Source organism: Carcharodon carcharias, chromosome 2 (assembly GCF_017639515.1).
Source record: "Carcharodon carcharias isolate sCarCar2 chromosome 2, sCarCar2.pri, whole genome shotgun sequence".
Lineage (NCBI taxonomy): Eukaryota > Metazoa > Chordata > Chondrichthyes > Lamniformes > Lamnidae > Carcharodon > Carcharodon carcharias.
In genome coordinates, this window is record NC_054468.1 from 69,731,557 (window position 1) to 69,757,615 (window position 26,059).

The 26,059-nt window shown below is 45.2% G+C and overlaps 1 protein-coding gene across 3 annotated transcripts in view; it reads right to left on the reverse strand.

Moving 5' to 3' along the window:
• The window catches only part of pxylp1 (2-phosphoxylose phosphatase 1), a 201,686-nt gene that overhangs the window by 126,464 nt on the left and 49,163 nt on the right, over positions 1-26,059 (reverse strand). The window contains exon 1 of one of the 3 annotated variants that reach the window (XM_041204171.1): positions 6,380-6,397. The exons of the other annotated variants lie outside the window; for them this stretch is intronic. The gene's annotated coding sequence lies outside the window, so the exon portion shown is untranslated. Of the gene's footprint in view, positions 1-6,379; positions 6,398-26,059 lie in introns of those variants that run through there. 3 annotated transcript variants of the gene reach the window in all.

Genomic DNA, 26,059 nt, shown 5'->3' on the forward strand with positions numbered 1-26,059 from the left:
CTGGGGCAGAGTTGCCTGGCTTTTGCGGTCAGTGGTTCATGAATGGCATCAGCTGTTCATTACACTTACACTTTCCCATAGATTTTCAATGGAATTTTGCACAGGAATTTGTCACGGTTAGAAATCTTAAACAGTACAAAGCCCTCCATAGGGAACCGGGAACCTGTGTGAACTGAGCAAGCAACTGTGTATCTCCTTAACCTGTCAGATTGAAGAATTCTTGAATGACCAGTGCAGAGTCTAAACTAGGAAATTTAACTTAGAGTATTTAATTCAATGCCAAACTATGTTCAGAAAGATAAATGAAAAGGGAAAGCAAAATGGGATTAAGAGAGATAAAAGAGACAGAAAGGAAAAAAAACAAAAAAAAAATTTCTTTAAATCTCCAACAGTAAGTCAAATCCAAATTAGTAAAGGTTAATTTTCAGTGTCAGAAGTTGTTTGTCAGTAATTAAGATTCATCGCGCAGTTAAAAATTCTCTTGTACTGGAATGGACAAACTCTAACTTTCTCTGCGTTTCATGGATATCTAATAGATAGATGCAGCAACTTTACACATTCCATGTATTTCGATGGCAAGCCTCTGGGCAAGACACAGGTAGCAATGTTTCTGGAGGAGTAGTGCACCTCAGTCAGCAAATCCCTGATTTCCGCATTAACTTTGCATGTGCAGTTGCTGGAAGCTGCTGCCCAATTTCCTCTTTAATAAAAGTGAATGCTGATAGACTTCTTATTTTTACCACAACTTGGTCAATATAATTTCCTGCCCACAATTAAGACATACACAACAAAGATAAGGGTAAGGTATTGGAGAGGTGCTGATGCTAGTGAATATATCTCCTAGGTAGAAGTAATCACCTTCAAGAGAGGAGGGGAGACTAAGAAAGAAAAGTGAAAAAGGATACTTAAGGACAGCGTTGTATTAGGCAGTTGGCAATAATCCAATGAGGTTTGCCCAGTCTAATGAACAATCAGACAGGACTGCGCCAGGTTTTATTGTTGTCTGATTACACAGACATTTAAAAAATTGTGTGTTACCGTTACATCATATTTACCAGTTTATTGTTCCTTAGGAAAGGGGCCCACTCTCTCTTCCTGACAAAAACAACTTATACTTTCATAAGCTGACATTAAATAGTTGTTTCAATCAACATTGAAAGATTCTTCATAGCTTCGTCTCTAGTGGTTCACAGAGTCTAACCAATGAGTAGATGTGCCCTACCAACTAGGGCAGTTTGAGGGTCACTCCCCAGTCTATGCTGTTTTCCTGACCTCACCCAAGGCATTGCTGCGTGTGGGCACGATTTTTGACATCAGCGAGGGGGAGGTAATCATTGCCTAAGGTCCCCACTCCTGATCATTGTTCAGTAACCCCTGCTGTAAATATGCAGGTATGGGTATCAGAAGGCTAGGATGGGACTCAATGCACTGCAGTCAAAGCGTTTGCTATCATCATGGTTCAAACACAGATTGCCAATTAGGGAAAGTACAAAGAAACCAGCAAAGATTTTCTTGCCAAGGAGCCATTCAGGGATAAGAAACAAAAATTATAAATATGTATTTTTAATATTATGTATATATTTTATATATATGTTATAATTACATATATATACATAATATATCATGTATTTGCCTATGCATTAAATAAATTAAAATGAGCAGATGGAGTTGCACTGTATTATTGGAAAGCTACTTCAAGAGCATTCTAAAAAAGGCAAAAGATCTTTGCAAATTGAAAACCAATGAGCACAAAACTAAATAAAACTTTGAGACCTTAACTGTTAAAAGTCCAGTGCTATTAAAGATAAATCAGTAAGTATTTACTGCTTCAGTATGAAGGGTGTTGCAGAAACATTGATACAGCCAAGCATTGTATTACTTCTCTCCCCGAGAGCTATTCATGGAGAGATTTGTTCACTTTAAAAATAGGATTTTAAAATGACCAATCCCTTATTATTTTATGCTTCATCTTTCCTTGATGTCCTATTCCACCCAGAAGGAAAAACCAGTAAAACGTGGAAACGACTAGCACTGGTCCGAACTGTCAGACCAGACTAATCAAGCAACAGCCTGAAATAGTCATCCTCACAGAATCATATCTTACATAAAACGTCCCAAACACCACCATCACCATCCCTGGGTATGTCCAGACCCAGCAGAGGTGGTGGCACAGTGGTATATAGTCGGGAGGGAGTTGCCCTGGGAGTCCTCAACATGGACTCCAGACCCCAAGAAGTCTCATGGCATCAGTTCAAATATGGGCAAGGAAACCTCCTACTGATTACCACACACCGCCCTCCTTCAGTTGATGAATCAGTGCTCCTCTATGTTGAACATCACTTGGAGGAGGCACTGAGGGTGGCAAGGGCACAGAAGGTACTCTGTGTGGGGGACTTCAATGTCCTTCACCAAGAGTGGGTCAGTAACACCACTACTGACCAAGCTGGCCGAGTCCTGGATGACATAGCTGCTAGACTGGGGCTGCGGCAGGTGGTGAGGGAACCAACGAGAGGGAAAAACATACTTGACCTCATCCTCAACAACCTGCCTGCCGCAGATGCATCTGTCCATGACAGTATTGATAGGAGTGCCTGCCGCACGATCATTGCAGAGACGAAGTCCCACCTTCACACTGAGGATACCCTCCCATCGTGATGTGTGACACTACCACTGTGCTAAATGGGATAGATTTCGAACAGATCTAGCAACTCAAGACTGGGCATCCATGAGGAATTATGGGCCATCAGCAACAGAATGGTACTCAACCACAATCTGTAACCTCATGACCCGGCATATCCCCCATCAAGCCAGGGGGTCAACCCTGGTTTAATGAAGAGTGCAGGAAGGCATGCCAGGAGCAGCACCAGGCATACCTAAAAATGAGGTGTCAACCTAGCGAAGCTATAACATATGACTACTTGCATGCCAAACAGCATAAGCAGCAGAGCTAAGCGATCCCACAACCAACAGATCAGATCTAAGCTCTGTAGTCCTGCCACATAAAGTCACGAATGGTGGTGGACAATTAAACAACTCACTGGAGGAGGAGGTTCCACAAATTTCCCTTTCCTCAATGATGGGCGAGTCAAGCGCATCTGTGCAAAAGATAAGGCTGAAGCATTTGCTATAATCTTCAGCCAGAAGTGCCGAGTGGATGATCCATCTCCGCCTTCTCCGGAGGTCCCCAGCATCACAAATGCCAGTCTTCAGCCAATTCTATTCACTACACGTGATATTAAAGAAACGGCTGAAGGAACTGGATAGTGCAAAGGCTATGGGCCCTGACAATATTCCAGCAATTGTACTGAAGACTTGTGCTCCAAAATTAGCCTCTTCCCTAGCCAAACTGTTCCAGTACAGTTACAACACTGGCATCTAGCCAGTAATGTACAAAACTGCCCAGGTCTGTCCTGTACACAAAAAGCAGGACAAATCCAATCCAGCCAATTACCATCTCATCAGTCTACTCTCAATCATCAGTAAAATAATGGATATGGTCATCAACAGTGCAATCAAGCTGCAGTTGCTCAGCAATAACCTGCTGACTGACTCCCATTTTGGGTTCTGCCAGGGCCACTCAGCTCCTCACAGTCTTGGTTCAAACATGAACAAAAGAGCTGAACTCCTGACGTGAAGTGAGAGTGACCGCCCTTTAAATCAAGGCCGCATTTGACTGTGTGTGGCAACAACAACCAAAACTAGAGTCAATGGGATTCAGCTTTCTGCTGGCTGGAGTCATACTTATGGCTGTGGTTGTTGGAGGTCAGTCATCTCAGCTCCAGGACATCACTGCAAGAGTTCTTCAGGGCCCAACCATCTTCAGCTACTTCATCAATGCCCTTCCTTACATTAAAGTCAGAAGTGGGGATGTTCGCTGATGATTGCACAATGTTCAGCACAATTCACAATTCCTCAGATACTGATGCAGTCCATGTCCAAATGCAGCAAGACTTGGACAATATCCAGCCTTGTGCTGACAAGTGGCAAGTAACATTCGCACCACACAAGTGTTAGGCAATGACCAACTCCAACAAGAGAGAATCCAATCATCACCCTTTCATGTTCAATGGCATTACCTTCACTGAGTCCCTCACTATCAACATCCTGGGGTTTACCATTGACCAGAAACAGAACTGGACCAGCCATATTAATACTGTGGCTACAAGAACAGGTCAGAGGCTAGAACTTGTGTGATGAGTAACTCAAATCCTCACTACACAAAGCCTGTCCACAAGGCACAAGTCAGGAGTGTGATGGAATACTCTCCACTTGTCTGGATGAGTGCAGCTGCCACAACACTCAAGAAGCTTGACACCATCCAGGACAAAGCAGCCCACTTGATTGGCAGCACATCCACAAACATTCATTCCCTCCACCACCAACACAGAGTGGCAGCAGTGAGTACTATCTACAAGATGCACTGCAGGAATTCACCAAGGCTCCTTCGACAGTACCTTCCAAACCTACGTCCACTACCACCTAGAAGGACGACAGCAGCAAATAGATGGGAACACCACCACATGAAATTCCCCTCCAAGTCATTCGCCATTGTGACTTAGAAATATATCGCCATTCCTTCACTATCGCTGGGTCAAACTCCTGGAACTCCCTTCTTAACACCACTGTGGGTTTACCTACACCACATGGACTGCAGCGGTTCAAGAAGGCAGCTCACCACCACCTCCTCAAGGGCAACTATGGATGGGCAATAAATGCTGGGGCAGCCAGCGAAGCCCACATCCTGTGAATGAATAAAAAAAACAGGGTACAATTCCAGTTCAAATTTTTCCTTCAGCACAATATCAAGCTATTTTCAGCTACCATTCTCAGCTAAAGTGGACTATTTTTATAAAATGGTTTCTTTCAAATGTATTTTTTTTTATTATTCATCCATGGAATATTGGCATCACTGGCAAAACCTGGATTTATTGCCCAGTCTTAATTGACCTTGAAGGTGGTGGTGAGCTAATCTTTTGAACTGCTGCAGTCCACGTGGTGAATGTACTCCCACATTGCTATTAGGTAGGAAGTTTCGGGATTTTGACACAGTGACAATGAACAAATGGCAATATAGTTCCAAGTCAGGGTGGGTGTAACTTGGAGAGAAACTTGCAGGTGATGGTGTTCCCATGTACCTGCTGTCACTGGCTTGCTCGGCAGGAAGGATCAGAAGTTTAGGATGTGCTGTCAAGGAAACCATGGCCAGCTGCTGCAGTGTATCTTTTACAGGGTACAGAGTAAAACCAGGGAACACTAGGAAGTTGGAGGGAGTGAATGTTTAAGGTGATAGATAGGGTGCCAGTCAAGCATACCTTGGTGGTATTCAGCTTCCTGAATGCACCCATCCAGGCAAGTCGGGAGTATTTCATCACAATCCTGACTTGTGCCTTCTAGATGGTGAACAGGCTTTGGGGGGTCAGGAGTTGACTCACTTGCTGCATGGTCAATAAAGATAATGAAGGCACAAACATGCAAAAAAAAAACAATTAACTATGTTACTAACATAGTCTAAATATCTGGGCTTGTTTTGTCAGGGAAAGTTGATTATCAAGACCTAAAGAAAATTACACAAGAAAGCTCTACACAGTTTTTAACCCATAAATAGCTATCTTTTTCAAATAAGTATCAGTAGTCTGTCAACACTTCAATGGTTTTCTTAAGACCACATACAAGTTTACAAAGCCCTGTGAAAAATTACCCCAGTTTTCAGCTAAAAAGCACAGTCCTAACTGAAGCATTATCTAGCATTCAGATGGTAAGTCAGTGAACACACAAAGTTCACAAAAGCAAAATATTGCAAATGTTGGACAAAATATTCCAGATTCTCACAACTCTCTGCATGATGAACTTTCTCCTAACCTCTCTTCTCAGTTACTTAGTAAGAATTTCAGAATTGATGACCCCTCATCACTGTCTTTAAAATTAAAAAGGGATTTGACAAGATAAACATCTATTAAAGCCATTCTTAGCACTCTCAACTTCAGTCATAATAGTTCCAAAGACTTAACTATGTCTATCCTCATAATTATAGTTTTTCACCCCTGAATTCATGGCTGAGATTAGCTAAACCCACACAGAAGATTGATGGACCTTTGTGCTCTGCATGGTTGAGTAACATTCCAACTGGTATATTTACACACTGAGATATTATAGGGAGATATTAGCCTTTTCGGAAACTAGTTGTAAGTCTTTCAGTAACACATTTTATAAAATGTTACAAGCCTAAATGTAGATTCTAAACATTCATAGGCCACTTTACCCTAAATTCCTGAATCTGGAGGCTTGCGATTTTGGTTGCTGTTTTTTGGACATAGATCTTGAACTTTAAAATTAAAACTATTTAATCCAACAGATATAATTCATATCAAATAATGCATACCTGTAATCCCCTGTACATGCTAGAGCATGCCATCCAAGGGAGGAGAGAGAAAGGGAATGCAGCATGGGATAGTACAATCCCCTACTATTCTCTGCAGCCTCGACCAAGAGTTCCAAGGGCTGTGTGGCTTGCCCAATGCCAAGGTTAAAAATATCTCATCACGGCTGGACAAGAACACAAAAAATAGGAGTGGAGTAAGCCATATAGTCTCTTCAGCTTGCTTCGCCATTCAATAAGATCATGGCTAATCTGATCATTACCTCAACTCCACTTTCCTGCCTGTTCCCCATAACCTTTGACTCCCCAATAGTTCAAAAATCTGTCTGTTGCAGCCTTGAATATATCAATGACCCAGCCTACACTGCTCCCTGGCTAGAAAATTCCAAAGATTCACAACTTTCTGAGAAAGGAAATTCCTCCTCACCTCTGTCTTAAATGGACTGCATTATCCTGAAACTACGCCCTTTAGTTCTATGATATTTCCTATGAGGGGAAATATCCTCCCAGCGTCCACCCTGCCAAGCCTCCTCAGAATTTTATTAGTTTCAATAAGATCACCTCTCATTCTTCTAAACTCTAAGGAGTATAGATCCAACCTACTCAACCTTTCTCATAAGACAACCCCTTCATTGCAGGAACCAATCTGGTTAATCTCCTCTAAACTGCCACCAAAGTAAGTATAACCATCCTTAAATAAGGAGGCCAAAACTGTACACAGTACTTTAGGTGCAGTCTCTCCAATGTCCTCTACAGTTTTAACAAGACTTCCCTACTTTTCTATCCCCCTTGCACTGAAGGTCAACATTCCAGTTGCCTTCCTAATTACTTGCTATAGCTGCATGCTAACATTTTGTCATACATGTACAAGCACACCCAGATCCCTCTGTACTGCAGCATTCTGCAGTCTACCTCCTACCAAAGTTTTCCCACATTATATTCCATCTGCCTAGTTTTAGCCCATGCGCTCACCTAACCCATCTATGTCGCTTTGCAGACTCTTTGCGTTGTTTTTTTCTCTTGGATCGGAACCCTGATGTCAGGAGCACTTCCGAGTCCCAACCCTACACTGTGCCGGCTTTAGGCACGTCACAATTTTGAAAAAAAAGGCCACTAATTGGCCTGAGGTCCAGATAGCCATTAATTAGGTGCGGGGAGAAGGCAGGTCTTCCACTCAGCAAGCCTGATTTAAAGGGCAAACGGCAATCATTACTGCAGTGACAATTTCATGCAGAAATGGAAGAGAGGGGAGAGCAGAGGGACAGCAGCAGCTCAGGCATCGTGCCAGGAAGCCTGAGATTTCTCGGATATCTCCCTTGAGGTTCTTTTGGAGGAGTGGGAGCAAAAAGTCGTGTTATTTTTCCTGACAATTGCAGGAGAAAGTCAGCCACCCAAAGCAAACAGGCATTGCTGGAGGTGGCTCAAGCTGTGATAGCCAATGCTTTGCGAGGAGGAAGTGGGGTCAATGCCACAAACATTTCAATGGCCTTCTTAGATCTAGCAAGGTAAGTACAGCATGGTACCCAAATGAGAGGCCTTCAGGTCTGTGGTCACAAGTATACACACAAGCTGAACAGCTTGACGGCACATAGTACTTCCGAACATAGGAGTACATGTGCCCAGGATCATCACTGAGCCTTGAGCAAAGCTCATAACTCAAGCACTATTGTGGCAGAGGCAACATTGAAAACTAACATCACATGTGATTGTTACACTGGAAGTGGTGAAGGAGGGCAGCTTTGTTTACACTCTCTTTTTCTTGACCTTTTAAGGGAAAAAAGTGCACAACAGCAGAGAGAGGAGTTGCTCAGGTGGTGGTGTGCCCCAGCTTCCATGGAGGAGGCTAGAGTGGCATCACGTCAGAGAGTGGGTGATGGAGAAATGGGATTCTGTCCAAGCCGGGATGAAGTGATCTCAAAATCTCCAGCTGACAGGAATGAAATGCACTCCTCCCTGGTTGATGCCAATATATCATTATATCATGACCACCTTTTTATATCTCCCAAGGGCAAGTTGTGAATAGGAAGCCTGTGGCTGTAAGAGAGATGTCATTGGGGTCGTCTACTGAGGATGAAGCACCAAATCCAGCATTGTACATCATCCAAGCACAATGTCCACCAGCTCAGGGGGTGGGCATGGGTGCGTGTGTGGAATGGAGCAGGGAGTGAGGTTGAGCTAGGGCGGGGAGGGAATTGTTCAGTGATGGGGAGGGCAGGAAGAGATGTTGGGCAAGAGGGGGAGAGTAGTTGATGGGTGCCATCATCATCACCCACCTCTTTGGCCCCTCTGAATGAGGAACTGCCTATGTAGCAAGGCACTGTTACAGAGGCTGCCCCGCAATTAACATCAGTGCACCGTGTTTTGAGGGCAACATTAGATATGATTCTGCAATTGGACAACATTTGCTAAATAATTCTCAATTTGCTAACAATTATGCTGACAATTTAAAACAGTCAGTTGGGCTCGCAATGTGGCGCACTTGCGTGTATTGGCAGAACATATATTAATACACAGGGTCCTGTTCTTTGCAGACAGAAAGAACATCTGTATACATTGCACCTATTTAAGCTAAACAAAACAAGTGACAACCATTTGTTGACTCATTCCTCAGGGCAATGCCTTGACCAATCAGGGTCAAGCTACCTGGTTTAAATTTCAAATGATGCTTGGCAGTTAACTGTCAGTCACCATCAGTGGTGTCTTATTCATGGCAACACCACTTGCCAACCAATCAGCACTCTCTTCACATACAGTATAAATTGTTGTTTCCCCCCTTATATTGGTATTCTTGCGAGTGTCCTGATGAGTGCAAGATGAAAACCTTAGACGTGTCTCTTTTTTCAGCAATACTCAAGTTCTGTATTACCAAATGAATATTGACTGTTTTTATTTCAACATAATACTCCACAATTTTTGCTAAGACAAGCACTGAAATAAGGTCAATGGCAGCATGTACATGAAGACGCATCTGAAAAGGCAGCCCTTCATCAGTTTCTGAATCGGAAAATGGATTGAAGCATATGTGACACATCTGCCTCCTCATTTCAAAAGCATTAAGAGGATTTTTAAATCTTTGACTTCAAAAGTACACAGTTCCAATTTTCCTAAGTCTAAAGACTTTACAATAACTTTACTTCAGCAGTACTGCAAAAGGAAGGGCTTCATCAGTTAAGCAAATATAAAGATTAATGTTTTTTTTTTAAAAGGAATCATATTTCTTCATGCTTTGGAACTTTTCTCCCCTGATTCTTTGTGGTTGTCAAACACATACAAAGGAACACATATCCCTTTCCGCCAAGGGAGCAGAAACATCTGCAACAAGTTGTTTGAGAATCATGAGGATAGATCATTCTCAGTGAAACTGCTTCCTTCATATTGCCTGGCTGATCCTAGAAAATTGCTAAGTAGAAATGGTTTATTTTCCTGCTAAACCACCCACCTCAGCAACTGCTAATGTATTTGGGAAGCAAGAGTATTTGAGAAGAAAATGGCTCCATAGCAACCAGAGAAAAACTGCATTTAGATGTGTAATAAAGTCTTGATGCATTTGCGCTAACCCAACCTGAAATCAAAATAGAAAATGGAAGACCAAAAAAACCCCAGCAGATTTTCAGTGGCTAGAATTCTGCTGCCTGATGTAGCTGTGGTTATTTTAGCAGCTACTGTAATTGCCGCAGGGTCTACAAGTAGACTCCTAAAATAATACATTTTTCACAACTTGTTTCCATGGGAAAAAAACAACCAAGAAAATGCAACATATTAAAATTAAACTCAGACAGATTGCCATCTGAAAAAGACTTACTTGACCTTTATTAATAAATGAAGCTCGCACTATTTATAGTAGAATGGTGTCAGCAGTAATACAGTGTAAATGAGGCAAGACTACCAAATTCAGAGACACGGAGGCCACTTAAGAGGTGGTTTTCTCTTAATTGAGCCTAAGAAGCAACATAAACAATTGTCATTTTTAAACAATTGCGCGTGCAATTGGTTTCTTGTTGTAACAAGCACTTTACAGTCTCTGTGGCAGTAAGCATGAGGTAAGATAGCAGCACAGAGTACAGCATATTACAGAAACAATTCAAATAATGGTTGTAATATAAATGTAATACAGTAATAGTTTTCACTGAAAATGAATGTAAAAATGCCCCGCATTCGGCACCAATGCATAGCCCAGCATTAACTTAATTTGTTAATGGGCCAGTTCATGAAATGAACGGAGTGGTTTAGAACAGTTTCCTTTAGCTGCTGCAGTTGAAATGACTGGTCCAACACAACCTCTAGCTAGGTGAAGCCCATATACAATAAAACTAAAATTCACCCTTCAAAGTTGTACTGAGAGAGTGCTGCAGTGTTTGAGGTGCCATTTTTCAAATGAGGTGTTAAGCTGAGGCCCTTTCTGCCTGCTCCTGTAGATATAAGCAATCATTTGCACAATCTGCAGAAGGGCAGTGAGATTTCCTGGTATCCTGCCAAAAATGTATTTCTTAACCAACATTTTTAAAACAGACTATCTGTTCACCTATCCCATTATTGTTTGTGGGGTCTTGCTGTGTACAAATTGGCAGCCATGTTTGCCTATGTTCCATCAGTATTGTAACTATACTTCATAAAGTACATTGTTGGCTTTGAAGTCTTTGGATACAGTGCAGTATGCAGATGTGAGAGACACTGTAAATAAATGCTGCTTCATTTGCTCAAATTTATGAGAAAATTTGGACAGTGAGTTTCAATAAACTGTAAATGACCACTGAGTACATTACAACTGCATCACATTCTCTACCTACTCCACTCTAGCAGATGTTGCTGGATAGTAACCTGGAGTAGAACCTAAGCTAACCTCTAAGTTGGAGGCAAGGGCACTTTAGCACTCAAACTGCCTCACAGTAGCTAGGATCATAGTATCGGAGAATGAATATAGCACAGAATGAGGCCATTCAGCCCATTGTGTCTGTACTGGCTCTCTGCAAGAGCAATGAAACCAGTGCCATTCCCCTGCTGTTTCCCTGTAGTCCAGTAATTTTTTTTCCTCTTTAGATAATGATCCAAGTCTCTTTTGATAACCACAATTGAATCTGCCACCATCTGCATTCCAGATCCTAAGGACTCGCTGTGTTAGAAGTTTTTCTTCATGTCACCATTGCTTCTTTTGCCAATCGCCTTAAATTGGTGTTAGAGACGATCATTAAAGAGGTTATAGCTGGGCTCTTAGAAAAGCTCAAGAGAAGGGTCATATGGTTTATGAAAGGGAAATCATGTTTAAGCAATTTATTAGGGTTTTTTGAAGGAATAACATGTGCGGTGGATAGAGGGGAGCCTGAAGATGTATTGTACTTGGATTTCCAGAAAGCATTTGATAAAGTGCCACATGAGAGGTGATAGCAGAAATTAAAAGCTCAGTGTAGGGGGTAACATATTAGCCAGGATAGAAGATTGACTGGCTGGTAGAAAGCAGAAAGTGTGCATAAATAGGTCTTTCTCCGATTGGCAGGATGTGACGAGAGACATCCTGCAGGGTCTGTGCTGGGGCCTCAATTTTTCATAATTTACATCAATGACTTAGATGAGGGGAGTGAAGCTAAATTTTCAGATGACAGACAGATAAGTAGGAAAGTATGTTGTGAAGAAAACGTAAGGACTTTGAGGCAGGATATAGATAAGTTGTGAATGGGCAAAAATATGGCAGATGGAGTATAATGTGGGAAAATGTGAAGTTGTTCACTTTGGCAGGTGGAATTAAGAAAGCAGAGTATTACTTAAAAGGAGAACAGCTGCAGAATTCCGAGGTGCAGAGGCATCTAGGTGTTCTGGTGCATGAGTCACAAAATGTTAGCATGCAGGTACAGCATGTAATCGAGAAGGCTAATAGGATGCTATCCTTTATTATGAGAGGAATTAAACATAAAAGTAAGGATGTTACGCTTCAATTATGCAGGGCATTGGTGAGACCACATCTCGAATACTGTGTGCAGTTTTGGTATCCTTATTTAAGGAAGGATGTAAATGCTTTCGAGGTGGTTCAGAGGAGGTTTATTATATTGATACCTGATTGAGCAAGTTGTCTCATGAGGATAGGTTGAAAAGGCTGGGCTTGTTTCCATTGGTGTTCATAAGAGTGAGAGGTGACTTAATTGAAGTATATAAGATCCTGAATGGCCTTGGCAAGGTGGGCATCGAGAGGATGGGCGGAATCCTCCGTGCCCGATGGCATTGGGCATGTTCAGTGGGCTGGGTGGACAATATGGCGAAAAGGCCAAAAATTGTTTTCACAACATCATGAAACCAGTTTGCCATCATCTGCTCCAACCACCAATGGCAGGTCATGTTTCCCACCATCAGAAGTCGCATATCATTACAAGCCCAGCCTGCCAGAATCGTGTCCCCCTCCCACCCGCTGGAACATCTGCACACGTCAGCGTGATTGCACGCCAATGTGTTTCACAACAGCATATAAAAAGCATGCATTTGGCAGGCTGCAATTTGAGGGGAACTCGGAGGTGAGTACACAGTAACATTGTGGAGCCCTCACCCAGGTCACCTGATGGATCTCAAGGTTGATGTGAGTTGTGGGAAGGATGGGGAGGGCTATCCTGCGGTTGAGGCAACTTGGGGGGAGTGGGGGGGGCAAAGCTTGCCCTGTGGTTGAGGCAACTTGGGGGAGCAAGGGCAGCCCTACAGTTGAGGTCACTTGGGCGGGGTACAGGGGCTAGTTGCAGCTAGCGCACAACCACATGTGGGATGGAGGGGTGGTGGCGGGCGAGAAAAGCAGCCACCTATTAGGGAAACCTTGTATCCTTCTGAGGCTGAGACAGTTCAATACATTGATATGATTGGAGTTGGGCCTCCAGCTTCTCTGCCCACTCAAGTAATGCTGAGGCATCAAAGTGCCACCAAGTGCTCCAGAGCTTTTCACCCCTCGGGCACAGACTGCACAGTAACAAGTGTTTTAATGGGCTGCAGAACAGATGGATGACTGGACAGACTGTACAATCTCCTTGCTAAATCTGGCCATGGAGCAGTCCCTGGTGAGGGCGCTCAAAGCCCCTTGCAATGTCATCATTCTGGATTGGACCAGTCTCCCCCATGGTTCAAGCTAACAGTGCAGCCTTGCAGCGTGGGTTAGGAGAATGCCTGTGCATGAGCTGAGAGCACAGCATGCAGTCCAGTGGGCAAAGCTGCCGCCAATTGGTCAGGTGGAGTGGAGAGGAGAAGGGTGGGGTTTCGGGCAGCCATGCAGCGCACTAAACTCTGGCCATCAAAGTGGTGGCCAGGATTCTTCAGGATGCGTTAAGGAGCCTTCAGACTTAACCAAGACGAGTTCTTAGTATACACATTCTAACCCACGCGTTTCTCTCTTTCATCCTGCAGGAGTACAATATCAGGAAAGAAACATAGAAAACAGGAGCAGGTGTAGGCCATTCAGCCCTTCGAAGCCTGCTCCACCATTGATTATGATCATGGCTGATCATCCAACTCAATAGCCTGTTCCCGCTTTCTTTGATCCCTTTCACCCCAAGAGCTATATCTAACTCCTTGAAAACATACAATGTTTTGGCCTCAACAACCTTCTGTGGTAGTGCATTCCACAGGCTCAGCACTCTCTGAGTGAAAAAATTTCTCCTCATCTCAGTCCTAAATGGTCTACCTCGCATCCTCAAACTGTGACCCCTGCTTCCGGACTCCCCCACCATCGGGATAATCCTTCCTACATCTATCCTGTCTAATACTGTTAGAATTTTATAGGTTTCTATGAGATCCCCCCATTCTTCTGAACCTCAGAGAACATGAGCCTAACAGAAACAAAAACAGAATTACCTGGAAAAACTCAGCAGGTCTGGCAGCATCGGCGGAGAAGAAAAGAGTTGACGTTTCGAGTCCTCATGACCCTTCGACAGAACTTGAGTTCGAGTCCAAGCACTCAAACTCAAGTTCTGTCGAAGGGTCATGAGGACTCGAAACGTCAACTCTTTTCTTCTCCGCCGATGCTGCCAGACCTGCTGAGTTTTTCCAGGTAATTCTGTTTTTGTTTTGAATTTCCAGCATCCGCAGTTTTTTTGTTTTTATTTATAAGCCTAACCGACTCAATCTCTCCTCATATGTCAGTCCCGCCATCCCAGGAATCAGTCGGGTAAACCTTCGCTGCACTCCCTTGATAGCAAGAACATCCTTCCTCAGATAAGGAGACCAAAACTGCACACAATATTCCAAGTGTGGTCTCAGCAAGGCCCTGTATAATTGCAGCAAGACATCCCTGCTCCTGTACTCAAAACCTCTCGCTATGAAGGCCCACATACCATTTGTTTTCTTTACCGCCTGCTGCACCTGCATGCTTATCTTCAGCAGCTTGTGTATGAGGACACCCAGGTCTCGTTGCACATTCCCCTCTCTCAATTTATAACCATTCAGATAATAATCTGCCTTCCTGGTTTTGCTACCAAAGTGGATAACCTAACATTTATCCATATTATACTGCAACTGCAATGCATTTGCCCACTCATTCAGCTTGTCCAAATTACACTGAAGCACCTATGCATCCTCCTCACAGCTCACCCTCCCACCCAGCTTTGTGTCCTCTGCAAATTTGGAGATATTACATTTAATTCCCTCATCGAAATCATTAATATATATTGTGAATAACTGGGGTCCCAGCACCGATCCCTGCGGTATCCCATTAGTCATTGCCTGCCATTCAGAAAAAGACCTGTTTATTCCTACTCTTTGTTTCCTGTCTACCAACCAGTTTTCTATCCATCTCAATACACTACCACCAATCCCATGCACTTTAATTTTACACGCTAATCTCATGTGGGACTTTGTCGAAAGCCTTCTGAAAGTCCAAATAAGCCACATCCACTGGCTCCCCCTCATCAACTCTACCAGTTACATCCTCAAGTAGATTTGTCAAGCATGATTTCCCTTTCATAAATCCATGCCGACTCTGTCCGATTCTGCCACTGTTTTCCAAGTGCTCAGCTATTAAATCTTTTATAATGGACTCTAGAATTGTCCCCACTTCCGACATCAGGCTGACTGGTCTATAATTCCCTTTTTTCGCTCTGCCTCCCTTTTTAAAGTAGGGTTACATTAGCTACCCTCCAATCTGTAGGAACTGTTCCAGAATCTATTGAATCTTGGAAGATGACCACCAATGCACCAATGGCCACTTCCTTAAGTACTCTAGGATGTATCAGCCTTCAATCCCATCAATTTCTCCAATACCATTTCCCTACTAATACTGATTTCTTTCAGTTCATCCCTTTCATTAAACTCTGTGTTCCCCAACATTTCTGGTATGTTATTTGTGTCCTCCTTTGTGAAGACTGAACCAAAGTATGTACTCAGTTGGTCAGCCATTTCTTTGTTCCGCATTATAAATTCCCCTGTTTCTGGCTGTAAGGGACCTACGTTTGTCTTCACCAATCTTTTTCTCTTCACATATCTATAGAAACCTTTACAGTCAGTTTTTATGTTCCCCGCAAGCTTACTCTTGTACTTTATTTTCTCCTTCTTAATCAATCCCTTGGTCCTCCTTTGCTGAATTCTAAAGTGCTCCCAATCCTCAGGTCTGTTGTTTCTTCTGGCCAATTTTATGCCTCTTCCTTGGATCCAACACTGTCTCTAATTTCTCTTGTAAGCCATGGTTTGGCCACCTTTCATATTTTACTTTTGTGCCAGACCGGAATAAACAATTGTTGCAGTTCACCCATGCATTCTTTGAACGTTTACCATCGCCTATCTACCGTCATCCCTTTAAGTAAAGTTTCCCAATCCATAATAGCCAACTCGCGCCTCATTCCATCGTAGTTTCCTTTATTAAGGTTCAGGACCCTAGTCTCAGAACTAACAATGTCACTCTCCATCTTGATGAAGAATTCTATCATATTATGGTCGCTCATCCCCAAGGGGGCCTCACACAACTAGATTGCCAATTATTTCTTTCTCATTACACAATACCCAGTCTAGGATGGCCTGTTCTCAAGTTGGTTCCTCGACGTATTAGTCCAGAAAACCATCCCGTAAAAACTCCAGAAATTCCTCCTCTACAGTACTGTTACTAATTTGATTTGCCCAATCTATATGCAGATTAAAGTCACCCATAATTACAGATGTTCCTTTATTGCATGCATCTCTTTTTTCCTGTTTAATGCCATTCCCAACATCATCACTACTGTTTGGGGGTCTATATACAACCCCCACTAATGTTTTTTGCCCCTTGGTGTTTCTCAGCTCTACCCATACAGATTCCACATCATCGGAGCTAATATCTTTCCTCACTATTGCGTTAATTTCCTCTTTAACCAGCAATGCAACTCTACCACCTTTTCCTTTTTGTCTGTCCTTCCTAAATACGGAATACCTCTGGATGTTCAGCTCCCATCCCTGGTCACCCTGCAGCCGTGTCTCCGTAATCCCAACTATATCATACCTGTTTACATCTATTTGCGTGGTTAATTCATCCAGTTTTATTGCAAATGCTCCTCGTGTTAAGGCACAAAGACTTAAGGCTTGGCTTTTGAACATTACTTGTCCCGTTCCCACTATTTTTCACTGAAGCCCTGTTTGATTCTTGCCCTTGATTTCTCTGCTTATCACTTTTCTTATTCCCCTTTCTGTCTTTTTTTCTTGTCCTTGATTTCCCCTCCTTTGACTCCTTGCATAGGTTCCCATCCCCCTGCCATTTTAGTTTAAACCCTCCCTAACCACTCTGGCAAATATTCCCCCTAGGACATCAGTCCTGGTCCTGCCCAGTTTGGGACCAGTTCTTGGGGGAGGTGGGACGAGTACAATGTCCCAGGAATCTGAAACCCTCCCCGTCACACCATCTCTTTAGCCACATATTCATCTGCTATATCTGCTATTTCTACTCTGACTAGCATGTGACACTGTTAGTAATGCTGAGATCACTACCTTTGAGGTCCTACTTTTCAACTTACTTCCTAACTCACTATATTCTGCTTTTACGACTTCGTCCCTTTTTTTACCTATGTCATTTGTACCAATGTGTACCACAACCACTGGCTGTTCACCCTCCACCTTCAGAATGTCCTGTAGCCGCTCTGAGACATTTTCGACCCTAGCAACAGGGAGGCAACATACCATCCTGGAGTCTGGTTTGTGGCCACAGAAACACCTATCTATTCCCCTAACGATTGAATCCCCTATAACTATTGCATTCCTGCACTTTTTACTCCTCCCCTGTGCAGCAAAGCCATCCGTGGTGCAACAAATTTGGCTGTTGCTGCTTTCCCGAGAGGTTATTCACCTCAATAGTATCCAAAGGATCATGGAGCCTGGAGAATTAGCTTTACAGCTTGTGGCGTTGAGAGAGCAGAGACAACAGAGGGGAGAGTGACTGAGGTGCCTGGCTGCGCAGAGGGAAGAAGGGGCGGCTGGAGCTCCCGTGCACACTGCTGAAGAGCCACAGCGAGCTGTTGCTGGTCAATGCCGAGCTAGACCCAGGGTCGTTAGAAGCCACCTTTCATTCCTGGAGATGACAGAGAACTGAAGACCACGCATATCTAGAGACCTGGTCTCTCACATCTGCCAGCTACTGGAGGATTTGGTGCCAGGGCAACATGGATGGCATCCACTGCCAGGGGTTGTAGAAGTGGCCACGGCATTCAATTTCTAAGCCAGTGGCTCCTTTTAGGGCTCCACAGGCAACCTCTGTGGGATATCACAAGCCTCCACCCACAAATATATCCATGAGGTCACAGATGCCATCTCCACGAGGGCACATAACTTTGTGCATTTAGCCTGAAATCAGGACAGCCAGGATGCATGACCATAAAAACAAAAAAACTGCGGATGCTGGAAATCCAAAACAAAAACAGAATTACCTGGAAAAACTCAGCAGGTCTGGCAGCATCGGCGGAGAAGAAAAGAGTTGACATTTCGAGTCCTCATGTCATGAGGACGCGAAACGTCAACTCTTTTCTTCTCCGCCGATGCTGCCAGACCTGCTGAGTTTTTCCAGGATGCATGACCAATTGGATTTGCCCAGGTCCCGGGTTTCCCATAGGTAAAGGGTGCCATCAACTGCGCTCACGTGGCGCTCAGATCTCTGTCGCAAGACGTGGTCAACTACATCAATAGCAAAGGATTCCATTCACTGAATGTGCAGCTGGTGTGTGACCACCGCAAATACATCCTGCAGGTCTGCGCACAGTTTCCAGGGAGTGTGCACAACTCCTACATTCTCAGTGTTACAGACCCCCGAAGTTTTCCAGGGTCTGCAGGGATGGCTCCTCGGGGGCAAGGGCTACCCGCAGAGGCCATGGCTGATGATACCTGTGTGGCAGCCTCAGACTGCAGCAAAGTGAAGGTTCATGCTGCAACTCGCAACTTGGTGGAGCAAACCATAGGGATGCTGAAAATGAAGTTCCAGTGCCTGGCTTGGTCTCGTGAAGCCCTGAAGTACAGTCCGCAGAGGGTGTTAGGCATCATTGTTGTCTGCTGCGCCCATTACAACCTGGGAGAGCAACTGGCTGAGGAGGAGATGGAGGAGCTCGAGGTCTCCTTGGATGAGGATGACGCCAATGGTGATGAGGGTGAGGAGGTCCTCAAAGGCAATGATGACAGGAATGAGGTCCTTACCCTGGCCAGATGAGGCAGGCGTACTTCGGAGTCCCTCATAGGTGCTAGATTTGTGGAGGATGATGACGACATGCAGTGAGGAGACACCATAGATCTTCACATTGCATCTATGAACGTTTGACTCCAATCTGGCATGTGGCAGCGCACATACCCTCTGTGGTAATGCTCCTGTCACAGTGGAGGCCCCAATAGTTGCTCAATTGCTGGAGGATGATGACAACATGCAGTGAGGACACTCCATGGATTTTGATATAGCCTCAGAGAATGTCTGACTCCTGTCTGGCTGAAGGCAGCTCAGGGTCATATCATAGGGACGCAACCCTGAAGCTTTAAAAGCAGCTGATCCTTTGCCCGTCTTCAGCCTCGACCCCTTCAGGAGCACAGCGTCACTGGTCCCAGATGCTGAAGAGATGGGGCCAGCCCCACCTTAAAGGTGCTGAGAGCACACAGAGAGAATGATGGAACTCTGTGATGCCTGTTCGCAACATTCTGGCATCAATGACAAGCACCATCGAATGTGTCCAGGGAATGTGTGGCCAATCCATCACTTTGGTCTGAAAGCTGCACAAAGCACAGGGAAGATGCCCTGGACTGGGACATCTTGTGCAGAAAGGTTTCACATCTGAGTGGCACAAACACTGTTCATCAGAATAAGGAGCCATAAACAGGGAAACGTTCTTGGGAGTTTATTGACAATAGTGAATAGTATGTACAAATAATTAACACCCATGCCCAGACTGTGCAATTATATCTTCTTAACTTTCCTAAACCTGTCACTACATCTTGGTGCTCCCCGGACATCCACAGCAGAGGTGGAGGCAGCCTGCCGATTGTAACACCCTGTCTGCGATGACCTTGGCAGGCGTCTTCTGGAGGACCGAGACCGGGAGCCCTGGCCTGCTTTCGGGATCCTGCTGTGTGGCAGTGGCACCCTCCTCGGCCTGTGGAGCTCGAGCTGCTGAGGTTACAGGAAGAGCAGATTTGGATGTGCCATGCACCCCTGGAGTCACCTGGATGGATGGGCCAGGGTCATGCACCTGCTGATCCTCCTCTCTATGGGTGCCCAAGGGCCCCTGGTAGACTTCTTGAGGAGAAGGGGTAGGTGGAGCGAGTTCCAGCTGCCCCGCACCCCTCTTACATATACACTGTTGGAGGCCAACTATGGCCTCAGCGATGAAGTTCAGCCCGTGCAGGAGCAACATCCTGGACCAAGGTCTCCATGGCAGCCGCCATCCTACCAGTGTTCTTGGTGCGTTGGCATGCTGGCACTATCACTTCAAGCCTGAAGGCGGACGGGCTCCTCCATTGTGCCTTGCAACCTGAGGAATGCAGCAGACATCCCTTCCTGATGTTCCCGATCTCGCCTTTGCAGCTCCAGCAACTGTGACATGAATGAGTCCAGAGGCTCATCATCTGACTACAGCAGTCCTCCAAGTCCAGACACCTGGGAAGTTCTGCTGCTGTCTCCTGTAGATCAGCAAGTGTGATGTGTTCACCAGATTATGATCCCGAGGCTACTGTAAAGCTCAGTCCCACCAATGGGTGTGTCTCTGCACTGCTGGAGGGTGTGGATGAGCACTGTGATGGGTTTTCAAGGAGGGTGCCTCTAGATCCCTCTTCAGAGATTTTTGGGCTTGATTGGAGGCCCTGGGTCATGGACTCTGTCAGCTGTTTCTGAGATGTGCCTATGGAAGCAAGGGGAGATAATTAGTGCATGGCAGTGGCCAGTGAAAGAGGGCACATCACTCACAGTATAGTTGCCTGATGGATGTTGCACTGTTGGATCCTCACTTGGTTGAGCACCACCAGCCTCACTGTCAGCACAGGAATGGTCCAGATCCTCACTGGCCAGCTGGATGGCTGCTTTCAAAGTCCGTGAGGACCTTGATTTCAGGCATTCCTCCACCAGTCTGCGACCTCTCTCTCTTGTTGCATGCCAGCTTGTCCTGCATGAATAGAGATGGAGAGAGTGTAAGCAGGATGCCTGCCTGGCCAGATGATAAGTATGCCTGGCATGTGTGGGTGGCGAATGGTCCCAAGGACGGGATGAGGTCAATGAAGGTGTGTGTGAGAGTGTCTTGTGATGTCCCTTGAACCACCAGCAAGTGAAGGCCCTGTGGATGTGTGATAGTTTTGTGACTTGTAAGTCGAGGTTGATGAGAAGAGTGACTTGCCATGGTGCAACGAAGGAGATCATTCATCCTCTTGAGGCACTGGATGATGCACTTTAAGGGCACTGGTGCTGACCACCACTGCCACTGCCTCCCAAGCCAGGATAGTGAGGATGCTGCCAATCCTGCAGCTAGAGACAGGATAAAGGGCTTCACGGCGAGCCTCCACTACATCCAAAAGGTGCTCAATTCTGCCCGATGTTTCTTCTTGTGGGTGCGTCCAGAACTAGGGGGCACTGTTTTAAAATAAGGGATTGCCCTGATAGGTCAGAGATGAGGTGAATTTTTTTCCCTAATCGGGTTGTGTGACTTTGGAACTCTGCCTCACAAGGCAGTGGAGGCAGGATCACTGAATATTTTTAAGGCAGAGGTAGATTGATTCCCTTGCCTAACAAGAATCTAAGGTTATCGAGGGTAGATGGGACCGTGGAACCTGAAACACAAACAGATCAGCCATGATCTTATTGAATGGCAGGGCAGGCTCAAGGGGCCAAATGACCTACTTCTGCCCCTATTTTGTATGTTCATATGTCCTCTGGTTATCGATCCTTTCACAACATTTTCTCCCTATGTACTTTGTCCAGACCCTTCATGCGTTTGAACACCTCTATCAAATTTCCTCTCAACCTCCTCTTCTCCAAGGAGAACAGCCCCAGTTTCTCCAAACTATTTACATAACTGAAGCTAACTCAGTATAGAAGCAGGAAGCTTAAAGGTAATAATTCAAGCTTGAATGTCTGCTAAAATTCAGAAGTCCCTTGGGCTTCGCTGCATCTATTTACGACAACTTCAGAAGAAAATATTTAACTTTGTGCTTTCTAACTCACAAATTAATCAATTAATTCTCTATGTAGAATGCTGGTAAATTGCTACAATCACAATTATTGACAAAGTTATTAATGCAGTCTTTTTCTTGGGTAATTAAATACAGGAATGTTTAATCCCTTCTCTTGTCTTAAAGCCGACATGTCACATTCCTATGGCTCAAAGTCCCTTACTAAGTTAGGCAAAGATCTGACCAGGGTTTGATATATTCACATATTAATCTGAAAATTTCTGAGTGAAATACTGACAAAAGCAACAGAACGCATCACAGGTTGTAAAGAATACGATGCCTTTGAGTGCAGCTTCTGCATGTGCTGCTGGGAAAGATTCAGGTTTAAAAAATCTATAAATTTATAGAACTTCATTGAAAATATCTACATTAAATCTTCTTGGTAATGTACAATTTATTAATGAAGCTAAATAAAATATATACAGTAAAAGTAAATATTGGATTTCCAAGGCGGATACATACAGTATTGCTATCTATGCATTAGTGGAAATAATGAGACTCCCATTTCATACAGTTTGATTTTTTAATTAATTTGGCTCTCCCCTGAGAAACATATTCATTCACTTTAGCTTTCCCAATGCCTGCTTAGATTCAAAACAAAAACAAAAACAGAATTACCTGGAAAAACTCAGCAGGTCTGGCAGCATCGGCGGAGAAGAAAAGAGTTGACGTTTCGAGTCCTCATGACCCTTCGACAGAAATTGAGTTCAAGTCCAAGAAAGAGTTGAAATATAAGCTGGTTTAAGGTGTGTGTGTGGGGGGCGGAGAGAGAGAGAGAGAGAGAGAGAGGTGGGGGGGGTGTGGTTGTAGGGACAAACAAGCAGTGATAGAGATAAAAACAAAAAAACTGCGGATGCTGGAAATCCAAAACAAAAACAAAAACAGGATTACCTGGAAAAACTCAGCAGGTCTGGCAGCATCGGTGGAGAAGACGTCAACTCTTTTCTTCTCCACCGATGCTGCCAGACCTGCTGAGTTTTTCCAGGTAATTCTGTTTTTGTTTTTGTTAAGCAGTGATAGAAGCAGATCATCAAAAGATGTCAACAACAATAGTACAAAAGAACACATAGGTGTTAAAGTTAAAGTTGGTGATATTATCTAAGCAAATGTGCTAATTAAGAATGGATGGTAGGGCACTCAAGGTATAGCTCTAGTGGGGCTGTTTTTTTTAAAAATAATGGAAATAGGTGGGAAAAGGAAAATCTTTATAATTTATTGGAAAAAAAAGGAAGGGGGAAACAGAAAGGGGGTGGGGATGGGGGAGGGAGCTCACAACCTAAAGTTGTTGAATTCAATATACAGTCCGGAAGGCTGTAAAGTGCCTAGTCAGAAGATGAGGTGTTGTTCCTCCAGTTTGCGTTGGGCTTCACTGGAACAATGCAGCAAGCCAAGGACAGACATGTGGGCAAGAGAGCAGGGTGGAGTGTTAAAATGGCAAGTGACAGGGCGGTTTGGGTCATTCTTGCGGACAGACCGCAGGTGTTCTGCAAAGCGGTCGCCCAGTTTACGTTTGGTCTCTCCAATGTAGAGGAGACCACATTGGGAGCAACGAATGCAGTAGACTAAGTTGGGGGAAATGCAAGTGAAATGCTGCTTCACTTGAAAGGAGTGTTTGGGTCCTTGGACGGTGAGGAGAGAGGAAGTGAAGGGGCAGGTGTTGCATCTTTTGCGTGGGCATGGGGTGGTGCCATAGGAGGGGGTTGAGGAGTAGGGGGTGATGGAGGAGTGGACCAGGGTGTCCCGGAGGGAGCGATCCCTATGGAATGCCGATAAGGGGGATGAAGGTTTGGTGGTGGCATCATGCTGGAGTTGGCGGAAATGGCGGAGGATGATCCTTTGAATGCGGAGGCTGGTAGGGTGATAAGTGAGGACCCTATCATGTTTCTGGGAGGGAGGAGAAGGCGTGAGGGCGGATGCGCGGGAGATGGGCCAGACACGGTTGAGGGCCCTGTCAACGACCGTGGGTGGAAAACCTCGGTTAAGGAAGAAGGAGGACATGTCAGAGGAACTGTTTTTGAAGGTAGCATCATCAGAACAGATGCGACGGAGGCGAAGGAACTGAGAGAATGGGATGGAGTCCTTACAGGAAGCGGGGTGTGAGGAGCTGTAGTCGAGATAGCTGTGGGACTCGGTGGGTTTGTAATGGATATTGGTGGACAGTCTATCACCAGAGATTGAGACAGAGAGGTCAAGGAAGGGAAGGGAAGTGTCAGAGATGGACCACGTGAAAATGATGGAGGGGTGGAGATTGGAAGCAAAATTAATCAATTTTTCTAAGTCCCGACGAGAGCATGAAGCGGCACTGAAGTAATCATCGATGTACCGGAGAAAGAGTTGTGGAAGGGGGCCGGAGTAGGACTGCAACAAGGAATGTTCCACATACCCCATAAAGAGACAGGCATAGCTGGGGCCTATGCGGGTACCCATAGCCACACCTTTTATTTGGAGGAAGTGAGAGGAGTTGAAGGAGAAATTGTTCAGCGTGAGAACAAGTTCAGCCAGACGGAGGAGAGTAATGGTGGATGGGGATTGTTCGGGCCTCTGTTTCCAGGACTGTCACTGACCTCATCTCCTCTGGGGATCTCCCTCCCACAGCTTCCAACCTGATAGTCGCCCAACCTCGGACGGCCCGCTTCTATCTCCTACCCAAAATCCACAAACAGAACTGCCCCGGTAGACCGATCGTCTCAGCTTGCTCCTGCCCCACAGAACTCATTTCTCGTTATCTTGACTCCCTTCTCTCTCCCCTTGTCCAGTCCCTTCCCACCTACATCCGTGATTCCTCTGACACCTTACGTCACATCAACAATTTCCAGTTCCCTGGCCCCAACCGCTTTCTCTTCACCATGGACATCCAATCCCTCTACACCTCCATCCCCCACCCGGATGGTCTGAGGGCCCTTAGCTTCTTCCTCGAACAGAGGCCCGAACAATCCCCATCCACTTGTTGGCTGAACTTGTTCTCACGATGAACAATTTCTCCTTCAACTCCTCTCACTTCCTCCAAATAAAAGGTGTGGCTATGGGCACCCGCATGGGCCCCAGCTATGCCTGTCTCTTTATGGGGTATGTGGAACATTCCTTGTTGCAGTCCTACTCCGGCCCCCTTCCACAACTCTTTCTCCGGTACATCGATGATTACTTCATTGCCGTTTCATGCTCTCGTCGGGACTTGGAAAAATTTATTAATTTTGCTTCCAATCTCCACCCCTCCATCATTTTCACGTGGTCCATCTCTGACACTTCCCTTCCCTTCCTTGACCTCTCTGTCTCAATCTCTGGTGATAGACTGTCCACCAATATCCATTACAAACCCACCGACTCCCACAGCTATCTCGACTACAGCTCCTCACACCCCGCTTCCTGTAAGGACTCCATCCCATTCTCTCAGTTCCTTCGCCTCCGTCGCATCTGTTCCGATGATGCTACCTTAAAAACAGTTCCTCTGACATGTCCTCCTTCTTCCTTAACCGAGGTTTTCCACCCACGGTCGTTGACAGGGCCCTCAACCGTGTCTGGCCCATCTCCCGCGCATCCGCCCTCACGCCTTCTCCTCCCTCCCAGAAACATGATAGGGTCCCCCTTGTCCTCACTTATCACCCCACCAGCCTCCACATTCAAAGGATCATCCTCCGCCATTTCCGCCAACTCCAGCATGATGCCACCACCAAACACATCTTCCCTTCACCCCCCCTATCGGCATTCCATAGGGATCGCTCCCTCCGGGATACCCTGGTCCACTCCTCCATCACCCCCTACTCCTCAACCCCCTCCAATGGCACCACCCCATGCCCACGCAAAAGATGCAACACCTGCCCCTTCACTTCCTCTCTCCTCACCGTCCAAGGACCCAAACACTCCTTTCAAGTGAAGCAGCATTTCACTTGCATTTCCTCCAACTTAGTCTACTGCATTCGTTGCTCCCAAAGTGGTCTCCTCTACATTGGAGAGACCAAACGTAAACTGGGCGACCGCTTTGCAGAACACCTGCGGTCTGTCCGCAAGAATGACCCAAACCTCCCTGTCGCTTGCCATTTTAACACTCCACCCTGCTCTCTTGCCCACATGTCTGTCCTTGGC